This window comes from Triticum aestivum, chromosome 4B (assembly GCF_018294505.1).
Source record: "Triticum aestivum cultivar Chinese Spring chromosome 4B, IWGSC CS RefSeq v2.1, whole genome shotgun sequence".
Taxonomy (NCBI): Eukaryota; Viridiplantae; Streptophyta; class Magnoliopsida; order Poales; family Poaceae; genus Triticum; species Triticum aestivum.
The window spans coordinates 632,304,930-632,318,070 of NC_057804.1; positions in this window are offsets into that span (position 1 = coordinate 632,304,930).

Consider the following 13,141-nt stretch of genomic DNA (forward strand, 5'->3'; position numbering starts at 1 on the left):
AGCACAAACGCGCACTCCGAGACGTATACGCTGTAGAGCCCGTCACCCCCAAATTCAACCCATGGTCGGCCTGTCCGATCACCTTCGATCGCAGGGATCATCTGACTAGTATCCATCACGGGGGTTCGGCTGCCTTAGTGCTCGACCCAATAATTGATGGATACCACCTCACTCGAGTCCTCATGGACGGCGGCAGTAGTCTCAATCTGATATATCAAGACACTGTCCGTAAGATGGGGATAGACCCGTCAAGAATCGAGCAAAGCAGCACTACCTTTAAAGCTGTCATACCAGGCGTAAAGGCCCGTTGCACGGGCTCTCTAACATTGGACGTTGTCTTCGGCTCTCCCGACAACTTTCGAAGTGAAGAGCTAATCTTCAACATTGCTCCGTTCCAAAGTGGCTATCACGCACTACTCGGACGAACGGCCTTCGCCCATTTCAATGCAGTCCCGCATTACGCTTATCTCAAACTCAAGATGCCTGGACCGCGGGGCGTTATCACGGTCAGCGGAAATACGAAGCGTTCTCTTCGTACAAAAGAATACATAGCGGCTGTAGTAGCCGAAGCTCGAAGCGGCCTTTTCAAGCCAAGCAGCTCATCGGTCCTCAAGACCGCGGACATAGCTAAACGTGTTCGGCACACAACTGTGTGTAGAAGCTGAGATAAACCTGAGCTTGTGCCCCATAAGAAGACTATACATGTTGTCCTGTATACATAAATATACACTCAACATTCCTTGGGTGGCGCTGGGGGCACCCGTCACGTAGGAAGTCTATAGTCCGACTTGACCCTATTCGGACTCAAGAAGCTACAATTCACGGTTCATCAAAACCAATAAACCATACCCATGGCCATACCAGATTCTTTCACATGGTTCTTTCTTTTTTTTACGGATGGCCATCATGATATACCCTTCAAGGACACTGCACAATGGAGACAAAGGCGCAGACGTGCAACATGGCCCCGTTTTAAGGTTTCTTTTTAGATTAAGACCCTGTGTAAACTTTTTTTCTTATTATCTCTTGTTGTTTCATACCCTCCTGGCAAATAAAAGGCTCAGGAAAGATATCGGCATTATTTGCGAACTTACGATTCGCCGTACTGAAATGGATGTTATAGAAGCAGCCAGCAGTGTGCTTTGAGAACTATACTCTCACCACAGGCACTCTCTCCACACACCGGATTGCCGCACGTGCCTTGAATTCAGGGTTCATTACCAGGGGCTGTATCCAGCCCGGTACATATTAAAAAGTCCGAATACCTTGGGGAGTGCTCGGCGTCGCGAGTTTTGGCCTTATATGCATCAGCTCTGAATCATGCCTTTGGTCAATAGTTGGGTTTGCCTGGCTCCTGTGCTTGCCACCTTACGTTCCGCTCCATCGGCTAAGGTGGTAAAGGGAGAACTACTGCGATTGTGCCCTGGCTCATCCGGATGAGCACCTTAGTAGAGAAAGCCGAAAACTGACTGCCATGATAAGGTGAGAGCTGGTTAACCATTCGATGACTCAGCGGAATCTTCACGATTCCTCCACATTAATGAAGGACCGGTTTCCCGGTCATGTATGTAAATGCACCGTATTCGGATAAACATGGACATACTAGGGGCTATATTGTAGCCCCACCGTCAAACTCCTATGGCTAAGTGAAAGTGTTAAAGTTCTATAGTCCGATTGCCTAGTTCGCCAAACTAACACCTCCTTAATGGACCAAGACGTTGGGTCAAGTGTGATCAAGTGCTTTTCCGAACACCCCCGCGTTATACGCGAGGGGGCCGAAGCCGACGACACACACACACACACACACACAGATATATATATATATATATATATATATATATATATGTATATATATATATATATATATATAAACGGCCGCACATGAGGCACTAAAATACTTTTCAGGCAAAAGTATAAACAAAGCCTTCATTATCATAAGCATTGTTTTTACAATTCAGATACATGTTACTCAAACATAATATTTTTCGAGCACTGGCCCTCTATCAAGCGGGCACCCTCCAAGACTTCTTCAAAACAGTGCTTTGGTGTGTCCTGGCCCTCGGGTGGACCCCCTACTGCAATATCGGTGGCCTTAATCTTCGCCCAGTACGTCTTCACACGGGCAAGGGCCATCCGTGCACCCTCTATGCACATTGTCCGCATGACAGCGTCGATATGCGGCACCGCATGAGTAAGTTGTTGCACTAAACCAAAATAACTATTCGCAGTTGTTCCCCCAGGCCACAGCCGGTCCACTACAGCCTTCATAGCAAGTCCGGATATCCTGTGGAGCTCGGCCCATTCGGCCATTTGTTCATTCAATAGCAACGAACGCCTTGGCATGCTAAACTGCGACCAAAAAAGAGTTTCCGCTTCATGGCCTTCTTGGGCTTGGAAAAACTACGTCGCATTAGAAGCACTCTTTGATAAATCTAGATATGCGTCTAGAGAACTCCACATTTGATCAAGCGGGGCATACTTCGGATCGCCGAACTTAGTTCACAATAAAAAGGGCTTCCCAGCCGCGATCTCCCCGACTTGCCTGATCTGCTCCCGAGCCGCTCTGGCCTTGGACCGGGTTTCCTTTGCCGCATGTAAGGCCTTCTCAAGGTCAGCCGTTTTTGCTTGATTCTCTTTCTCGAGAAGGTCATATCGGCTAGCGGCATCCCTTATCTCAAGTGCCATGTTGGATATTTTCTCCTCACTCAGGCGATGAGCATCCTGTTCGGCTTTTAATTCACCAACTGCCTTCTCGGCAGCTGCGTGGCTTATCTTAGCTTGTTCCTTGGCCCAGGCAAGCTCAGCCCGAAGGGTCTCCACGGCGGCAGCACCATCTGCAGTCAAGCATATTATAAATTCCATCATCATGCTCCTATTTATACTCATTGACCGCCCAAAGGACATACCTTGCGCCTCGTCAAGCCGCTTGTTCACGAGCGTGATGTCATCATCCGCTACATGAAGTTGCCGCTTCAGTTCGGTAAATTCGGTAGCCCGGGCAATGGCTGGGGCTTCAGCCGCCTCCGTACAAATTGGCAAAATTATTACCTGAGATTATTTATCTTTTGATCCTCTGATCACCTCGTTTGGAAGGTAACCAGAGTATTAGGGGCTATTATACACAGTGCACCTTGTGTTTATGGTACAATTAAAAAAATATCACATGACATACCTCAAAGCCTCTTAGCAGGCTCATAAAAGCCTCATTCAATCCGCTTTTTGCAGACAAAATTTGCTCAATCACCGTACCCATTGATACGTCTCTGTCGTATCTATAATTTTTTATTGTTCCATGCCAATATTATTCAACTTTCATATACTTTTGGCAACTTTTTATACTATTTTTGGGACTAACATATTGATCCAGTGCCCAGTGCCAGTTCCTGTTTGTTGCATGTTTTTTGTTTCGCAGAAAACCCATATCAAACGGAGTCCAAACGGAATAAAAACAGACGGAGATTTTTTTGGAATATATGTGAATTTTGGGAAGTGGAATCAACACGAGACGATGCTCAAGGGGCCCACGAGGCAGGGGGCGCACCCCTGACCCTTGTAGCCACCCCGTAAGGTGGTTGGTGCCCTTCTTTCGCCGCAAGAAAGCCAATATCCGGATAGAAATCGTATCCAAAGGACAACCCAATCAGAGTTGCGGATCTCCGAGAATTTAAGAAACGGTGAAAGGGAAGAATCAGGAACGCAGAAACAGAGAGAGACAGAGAGATAGATCAAATCTCGGAGGGGCTCTCGCCCCTCCCAAGCCATGGAGACCATGGAATAGAGGGGAAACCCTTCTCCCATCTAGGGAGAAGGTCAAGGATGAAGAATAAGAAGGGGGGCTCTCTCCCCCTCACTTCCGGTGGTGCCGGAACACCGCCGGGGGCCATCATCATCACCATGATCTACACCAACACCACCATCATCTTCACCAACATCTCCATCACCCTCCCCCCTCTATATTCAGCAGTCCACTCTCCCCCAACCCATTGTACCCTCTACTTGAACATGGTTCTTTATGCTTCATATTATTATGCAATGATGTGTTGCCATCCTATGATGTCTGAGTAGATTTTTGTTGTCCTACCGGTGGTTGATGAATTGCTATGATTGGTTTAATTTGCTTGTGGTTATGTTGCTGTCCTATTGTGCCCTCCGTGCCACGCAAGCGTGAGGGATTCCCGCTGTAGGGTGTTGCAATACGTTCATGATTCTCTTATAGTGGGTTGCTTGAGTGACAGAAGCATAAACCCGAGTAAGGGGGTTGTGGCATATGGGATAAAGGGGACTTGATGCTTTAATGCTATGGTTGGGTTTTACCTTAATGATCTTTAGTAGTTGCAGATGCTTGCTAGAGTTCCAATCATAAGTGCATATGATCCAAGAAGAGAAAGTATGTTAGCTTATGCCTCCCCCACATAAAACTTGCTATCGGTCTAGTAAAGTAGTCAATTGCTTAGGGACAATTTCACAACTCCTACCACCACTTTTCCACACTCGCTATACTAACTTTATTGCTTCTTTATCTAAACAGCCCCTACTTTTTATTCACGTGCCTTTTATTATCTTGCAATTCTATCCAACAACACCTACAAAGTACTTCTAGTTTCATACTTGTTCTAGGTAAAGCGAACGTCAAGCGTGCGTAGAGTTGTATCGGTGGTCGATAGAACTTGAGGGAATATTTGTTCTACCTTTAGCTCCTCGTTGGGTTCGACACTCTTACTTATCGAAAGAGGCTACAATTGATCCCCTATACTTGTGGGTTATCACCCATCAAGGTACGATGTTCCTATGAGATAGGCGCTTGTCGCAGAAGACCCGTCAATATGTCCGGCTGCATACCAGATAGTCCGGGGCTCTTGTTGCTGGTCTCTCTAGGAGCCGAATACCCCGGACCTCGGGCGGCCGAAGAGTCACCCTCTGGCCTTGTCCTCCTTTGCGGATCAGGAGAGATCCTCCGAGATGACACCTCGGGGTCGTCCGCCTTATGGGGCGGGGAAGTATGAGGAGGCGTTTGGCTCTCCATCATCTCCGGAAGAAGATCCCCCGAGGATGAAGATTGTTGAGGGAGGCTATGGGCCAGACTGTAAAACATACGTTTCAGATATTACCCTCGCAAACAGGAAAAGAACGGGGTATGCTTATTAAACACCTTTGTTCACTTACGGTACGACTAAAGGCTGGCCCCCTTGTGGGCACTGTGCGGCAATATCGCCTCCCGAATCCAGGCCCCCCGATAGGGATTCCCTCCCTCGCTTGGAGGCATCTGCCTTCAGGTCTTCGGGGTCGGCCCTCTTCTTCCCGTGGGGGGAGGGAATGTTAGATTCTCCTCCCCGTTCATCCTCCGACACGGGAGTTTCGATTTCCCTATGTATGGTGCGTGACGTGCCTCCGGTATGAAGGTCACTTTTGACCTCCCCACTCCTATCCTTTTCTTCACTTAACGACACTTGATAAGGCGCCAGAGCCAGCATCCCGGTTAACACTGGATCCACTGAGTTTTCGGGAAGAGGGGCCGAACACCTGATCCTCTCCGCCTTCTTTATCCAACCCTGGCCGAGTACGGTTTCTCAGAATATTGTTATGGGAAACTTGAATTAAAGATGTGTTCGGAAATTGAGTGCTTACCGGGGAATCCGGGTGGTTGCAGTCGAGGCCGGCGTCCTCTGTGGTGTCCGGACACCTTTTTCGTGACCCAAAGAATAACTCATACATCCCTTCAAGCGTTGTGCCGAACAAACGCTGGATGGTTCGTGGTCCTTCCGGATAAACTTCCACATACGGAGAGGTCGACGCTGGCATGGCAAGACCCGACGGACTAACATAACTTGGATTACCTTGATAAGATCGACGACCTTCTTAATAAGGTCTCGAATGCGGCTTTGCAGTATTTTCACTTCATCTAGCGATCCCCAATCAAGCCCCTTGTTGATCCATGACGCAAGCTGTGGCGGAGGGCTAGATCGAAAGGTGGGTGAAGTCGCCCACTTTGTACCACGGGGTTCCGTGATATAAAACCACTCCCGTTGCCATAGGCCGGAATCTTCGGTAAAGGATCCCTTTGGCCAGGCGATGTCGGCCAATTTGCTTATTATAGCACCTCCACACTCTGCGTGTTTCCCGTCTATTATCTTCGGCTTTATATTGAAAGTCATGACCCATAAGCCGAAGTGTGGAGGGATACGGAGCAAAGCCTCACACGTGATAATAAACGATGAGATGTGAAGGAAAGAGTCTAGAGCTAGATCGTGGCAATCTAGTCCGTAGTAAAACATGAGCCCTTGAATGAAGGGATGAAGGGAGAAACCTAGCCCCCGGAGGAAGTGAGGGATAAATACGACCCTCTCATTGGGTCTAGGAGTAGAGATGACCTGCCCTTGTGCAAGAAGCCTGTGAAGGATCTCCGCTATCAAATACCTCGCCTCCCTGAGCTTCGCGATATCCTCCTCTGTGACAGAAGAAGCCGTCCACCGGCCTTGAAAGCTGGATGCGGACATGGCTTGAGGTTTGAAGTGACTGGTTAAGCCTTGGGTGTTGGAACTCGAGGTGGGAGGAGGAGAGGGGTAGCGTAGAAGGGAAAGGCGGGTCTCGGCCTCCTTACAAAGATGACGAATATCAAACGTCCCCTACATGGCCCTAAAACATGCCTATTCCCAAGGAGTCATACCAACAGAACGATTGGGTTATCCACGTCCGTATTGATGAGAATCCCGTAATAGGGGGACACGATCTCTGCTTCGACAAGACATGCCAATAAAACCGCCTCGCAAAACATGGAGTAGCAGGTTGGAAAAACGGGTCGAATGAAGACCGGGCCGTGGCGTGATGTCACGTTGTGAGTTGTCATTATATTAGATTCGTGGAATATTGTACTCTCTACGGTGATGTGTGGAATTTGTTTTGTAGAGCCGGACACGATTCTTGTGTTAAAGATCTACTTTGGAGTATTCAGAGGAGGAACCCGCCTTGCAATACCGAAGACAATCTGTGTGCCGGACTCATCGTCATTAAAGCCTGGTTCAGGGGCTACTGAGGGAGTCCTGGATTAAGGGGTCCTCGGATAGCCGGACTATATGCGTATGCCAGACTATTGGGCTATGAAGATACAAGACAGAAGACTTTGTCCTGTGTTCGGATGGGACTCTCCTTTGCGTGGAAGGCAAGGTTGGCGATTCGGATATGAAGATTCCTTTCTCTGTAACTGACTCTGTGTAACCCTAGCCCCCTCTGGTGTCTATATAAACCGGAGGGTTTAGTCCGTAGGACAAGAACAACAATCATAACCATAGGCTAGCTTCTAGGGTTTAGCCTCTACGATCTCGTGGTAGATCAACTCTTGTAATACTCATATCATCAAGATCAATCAAGCAGGAAGTAGGGTATTACCTCCATCGAGAGGGCCCGAACCTGGGTAAACAATGTGTCCCCCGCCTCCTTTTACCATTAGCCTTAGACGCACAGTTCGGGACCCCCCTACCTGAGAGCCGCCGGTTTTGACACCGACAGAGGGGTGGCGGTGATACGTCCATTTTGCATCATGCTTTTATATCAATATTTATTGCATTATGGGCTGTTATTACACATTATATCTCAATACTTATGGCTATTCTCTCTTATTTTACAAGGTTTACCATGAAGAGGGGGAATGCCGGCAGCTGGAATTCTGGCTGGAAAAGGAGCAAACGTTGGAAACCTATTCTGCACAACTCCAAAACTCCTGATACTCCACGAAACAACTTTTTGGAATTTATAAGAATTTCTGAGCGAAAGAAATAGGCCAGGGGGCCCACACCCTATCCAGGAGACAGGGCCCCCCTATAGGGCGCCCCCCCTATAGGGCGCGCCCCCCTATCTCTTGGGCCCCCTGGTGGGCCTCCGGCGTCCATCTTCTGCTATATCATCACTTTTACCCTGGAAAAAATCGGGGGCAAGCTTACGGGACGAAACTCTGCCGCCACGAGGCGGAATCTTGGCAGAATCAATCTAGGGCTCTGGCGGAGCTGTTCTGCCGGGGACACTTCCCTCCGGGAGGGGGAAATCATCACCAACGTCTTCACCAATGATCCTCTCATCGGGATGGGGTCAATCTCCATCAACATCTTCACCAGCACCTTCTCCTCTCAAACCCTAGTTAATCTCTTGTATCCAATCTTTTATCCAAAACCACAAATTGGTACCTGTGGGTTGCTAGTAGTGTTGATTACTCCTTGTAGTTGATACTTATTGGTTTACTTGGTGGAAGATCATATGTTCAGATCTTTAATGCATATTATTACACCTCTGATTATGAACATGAATATGCTTTGTGAGTAGTTAAGTTTGTTCCTGAGGACATGGGTGAAGTCTTGCTATTAGTAGTCATGTGAATTTGGTATTCGTTTGATATTTTGATGAGATGAATGTTGTCTTATCCTCTAGTGGTGTCATGTGAACGTCGACTACATGACACTTCACCATTATTGGGCCTAGAGGAGGGCATAGGGAAGTAATAAGTAGATGATGGGTTGCTAGAGTGACAGAAGCTTAAACCCTAGTTTATGCGTTGCTTCGTTAGGGGCTGTTTTGGATCCATATGTTTCATGCTATGGTTAGGTTTACCTTAATACTTTTGTTGTAGTTGCGGACACTTGCAATAGAGGTTAATCATAAGTGGGATGCTTGTCCAAGTAAGAGCAGTACCCAAGTTCCGGTCCACCCACATATCAAATTATCAAAGTACCGAACGTGAATCATATGAGCGTGATGAAAACTAGCTTGACGATAATTCCCAATGTGTCCTCGGGAGCTTCTTCACTATTATTAGAAATTGTCCAGGCTTATCCTTTGCTACATAAAGGATTGGGCCACCTTGCTGCACCTTATTTATTTTGTTTACTTGTTACTCGTTACTATTTATCTTATCACAAAACTATCTATCACCTACAATTTCAGTGCTTGCAGAAAACCTTACTGAAAACCGCTTATCATTTCCTTCTGCTCCTCGTTGGGTTCGGCACTCTTACTTATCGAAAGGACTACGATAGATCCCCTACACTTGTGGGTCATCAAGACTCTTTTCTGGCACCGTTGCCGGGGAGTGTAGCGCTTTTGGTGAGTGGAACTTGGTAAGGAAACATTTATTTAGTGTGCTGAAATTTTCTGTTACTTGTCACTATGGAAACTAATCCTTTGAGGGGCTTGTTTGGGACATCTTCGCCCCAACCAGAAGAGCAAAGAGTTTCTCCTCAACCCACTGAACCTTATGAAAATATTTACTTTGAAATTCCTTCGGGTATGATAGAGAAACTCCTAGCTAATCCATTTGCAGGAGATGGAACATTGCATCCCTATTTACACCTTATCTTTGTGGATGAAGTTTGTGGATTATTTAAGCTTGCAGGTATTCCCGATGATGTTGTCAAAAGGAAGGTCTTCGCTTTATCTTTGAAGGGAGATGCATTGACATGGTATAGGCTATGTGATGATACGAGATCTTGGAATTATAAGCGATTGAAGTTGGAATTTCACCAGAAGTTCTATCCTATGCATCTTCTTCATCGTGATCGTAATTACATATATAATTTCTGGCCTCGCGAAGGAGAAAGCATCGCTCAAGCTTGGGGGAGGCTTAAGTCAATGTTATAATCATGAGCTCTCTCGGGAAATGATTATTCAAAAATTTTATGCTCGGCTTTCTCTTGATAATCGCAACCTGTTCGATACTTCCTGTGCTGGTTCTTATATGTTGAAGACTATTGATTTCAAGTGGGACTTATTGGAAAGAATTAAACGCAATTCTGAAGATTGGGGTTCCGACGATGGTAAGTAGTCAGGTATGACACCTCAGTTCGATTGTGTTAAATCTTTTATGGATACCAATGTTTTTCGTGGATTTAGCGCTAAGTATGGACTTGACTCTGAGATAGTAGCTACTTTTTGTGAATCTTTTGCTACTCACGTTGATCTCCCTACAGAGAAGTGGTTTAAATATAATCCACCTGTTGAAGTTAAAGTAGTTGCACCTATTACAGTCGAAGAAAAGACTATTACCTATAGTGATCCTATTGTTCCTACTGCTTATGTTGAGAAACCTCCTTTTCCTGTTAGGATAAAGGATCATGCTAAAGATTCGACTGTTGTTCATAAGAGTAATACTAGGACTTATACACCTCCTAAGCAAATTAATGTTGAACCTAGTATTGCTATGGTTAAAGATCTCTTGGATGAGGACTAAGATGGGCATGTTATTTATTTCTGTGGTGAGACTGCTAATATTGCTAGACCTGATACTAAGACACGTAGACCTGTCGTAGGCATGCCTGTTATTTCTGTTAAAATAGGAGATCATTGTTATCATGGTTTATGTGATATGGGTGCTAGTGCTAGCGCTATCCCTTATGATTTATATAAAGAAATTATGCACGACATTGCACCCATTGAATTAGAAGACATTGATGTTACTATTAAGATTGCTAATAGGGATACCATTAAACCTATTGGGATTGTTAGAGATGTTGAAGTTTTGTGTGGGAAGGTTAAATACCCTGCTGATTTTCTTGTTCTTGCTTCCCCACAAGATGCCTTTGGTCCCATTATTTTTGGTAGACCCTTCTTGAATACTGCCAGTGCTAGGATTAATTGTGAAAAGAATATTGTCACTGTTGGCATAGATGGTATGTCTCATGAGTTTAATTTCGCTAAGTTTAGTAGACAACCTCGTGAAAGGGAACCACCTAGCAAGGATGAGATTATTAGTCTTGCTTCCATTGCGGTTCCTCCAACTGATCCGTTAGAACAATATTTGCTAGACCATGAAAACGATATGTTTATGAAGGAAAGGGAAGAAATAGATGAAGTGTTCCTTAAACAGGAACCTATGCTGAAACATAACCTTCCCATTGAAATTCTTGGGGATTCCCCTCCACCCAATGGTGATCCCGTGTTTGAACTCAAACCATTACATGATAATCTTAAGTACGCTTATGTTGATGAAAAAAGAAATATATCCTATTATTATTAGTGCTAACCTTTCATAGAAAGAAGAATAAAGATTATTGAAAACCCTGAAGAAGCACCGAGCAGCTATTGGATATACTCTGGATGATCTTAAGGGCGTTAGTTCCACGTTATGTCAACACAAAATTACATTGGAGGACGATGCCAAACCAGTTAGAGATCCTCAAAGACGATTAAATCCCAAGATGAAGGAAGTGGTAAGAAAGGAGATACTAAAGCTCCTTGAGGCAGGTATTATTTATCCCATTGCTGATAGTGAATGGGTAAGCCCTGTCCATTGTGTCCCTAAAAAGGGAGGTATTACCGTTGTTCCTAATGATAAAGATGAATTGATCCCGCAAAGAATTATTACAGGTTATAGGATGGTAATTGATTTCCATAAGTTAAATAAAGCTACCAAGAAAGATCATTACCCTTTACCTTTTAATGATCAAATGCTAGAAAGGCTATCCAAACACACACATTTTTGTTTTTTAGATGGTTATTCTGGTTTCTCTCAGATACCAGTGTCAGCAAAGGATCAATCTAAAACTACTTTTACTTGGCCTTTTGGTACTTTTGCTTATAGACGTATGCCTTTTGGTTTATGTAATGCACCTGCTACCTTTCAAAGATGCATGATGGCTATATTCTCTAATTTTTTTCGAAAAGATTTGTGAGGTATTCATGGATGACTTCTCCATCTATGGATCCTCTTTTGATGATTGTTTGAGCAACCTTGATCGAGTTTTGCAGAGATGCGAAGACACTAGTCTCGTCCTGAATTGGGAAAAGTGTCACTTTATGGTTAATGATGGTATTGTCTTGGGGCACAAGATCTCCGAGAGAGGTATTGAAGTTGATAAAGCCAAAGTTGATGCTATTGAAAAGATGCCATGTCCCAAGGACATAAAAGGTATAAGAAGTTTCCTTGGTCATACCGGTTTTTATAGGAGGTTCATTAAGGACTTCTCTAAGATCTCTAGGCCTCTGACTAATTTACTGCAAAAAGATATTCCTTTTGTCTTTGATCATGATTGTGTAGAAGCGTTTGAAGTGCTTAAGAAAGCTTTGATCACTGCACCTATTGTTCAGCCTCCTGATTGGAACTTACCTTTTGAAATTATGTGCGATGCTAGTGATTATGCTGTTGGTGCTATTTTAGGGCAAAGAGTTGATAAGATATTGAATGTTATCCAGTATGCTAGTCAGACTCTTGATACTGCCCAGAGAAATTATGCTACTACCGAAAAAGAGTTCTTAGCAGTTGTGTTTGCATGTGATAAGTTCAGACCTTATATTGTTGATTCTAAAGTTACTATTCACACTGATCATGCTGCTATTAAATATCTTATGGAAAAGAAAGATGCTAAGCCTAGACTCATTAGATGGCTTCTCTTGCTTCAAGAATTTGACTTGCATATTATTTATAGAAAGGGAGTTGAGAACGCCGTTGCAGATAACTTGTCTAGGTTAAAGAATGTTCTTGATGACCCACTGCCTATTAATGATAGCTTTCCTGATGAACAATTAGGGGTCGTCAATGCTTCTCGTACTGCTCCCTGGTATGCTGATTATGCTAATTACATTGTTGCTAAATATTTACCGCCTAGTTTCACATACCAGCAAAAGAAAAAGTTCTTTTATGATTTAAGACATTACTTCTGGGATGATCCACACCTTTATAAAGAAGGAGTAGATGGTGTTATTAGACGTTGTGTGCCTGAGCATGAACAGGAACAGATTCTACGTAAGTGTCACTCTGAATCTTATGGAGGACACCACGCTGGAGATAGAACTGCACACAAGGTACTACAATCTGGTTTTTATTGGCCTACTCTCTTCAAAGATGCTCGTAAGTTTGTCTTATCTTGTGATGAATGTCAAAGAATAGGTAACATTAGTAGACGTCAAGAAATGCCTATGAATTATTCTCTTGTTATTGAACCATTTGATGTCTGAGGCTTTGATTATATGGGACCTTTTCCTGCCTCTAATGGTTATACACATATTTTAGTTGCTGTTGATTATGTTACTAAGTGGGTAGAAGCTATTCCAGCTAGTAGTGCTGATCATGACACTTCTATTAAAATGCTTAAAGAAGTTATTTTTCCAAGGTTTGGAGTCCCTAGATATCTTATGACTGATGGTGGTTCACATTTTATTCTTG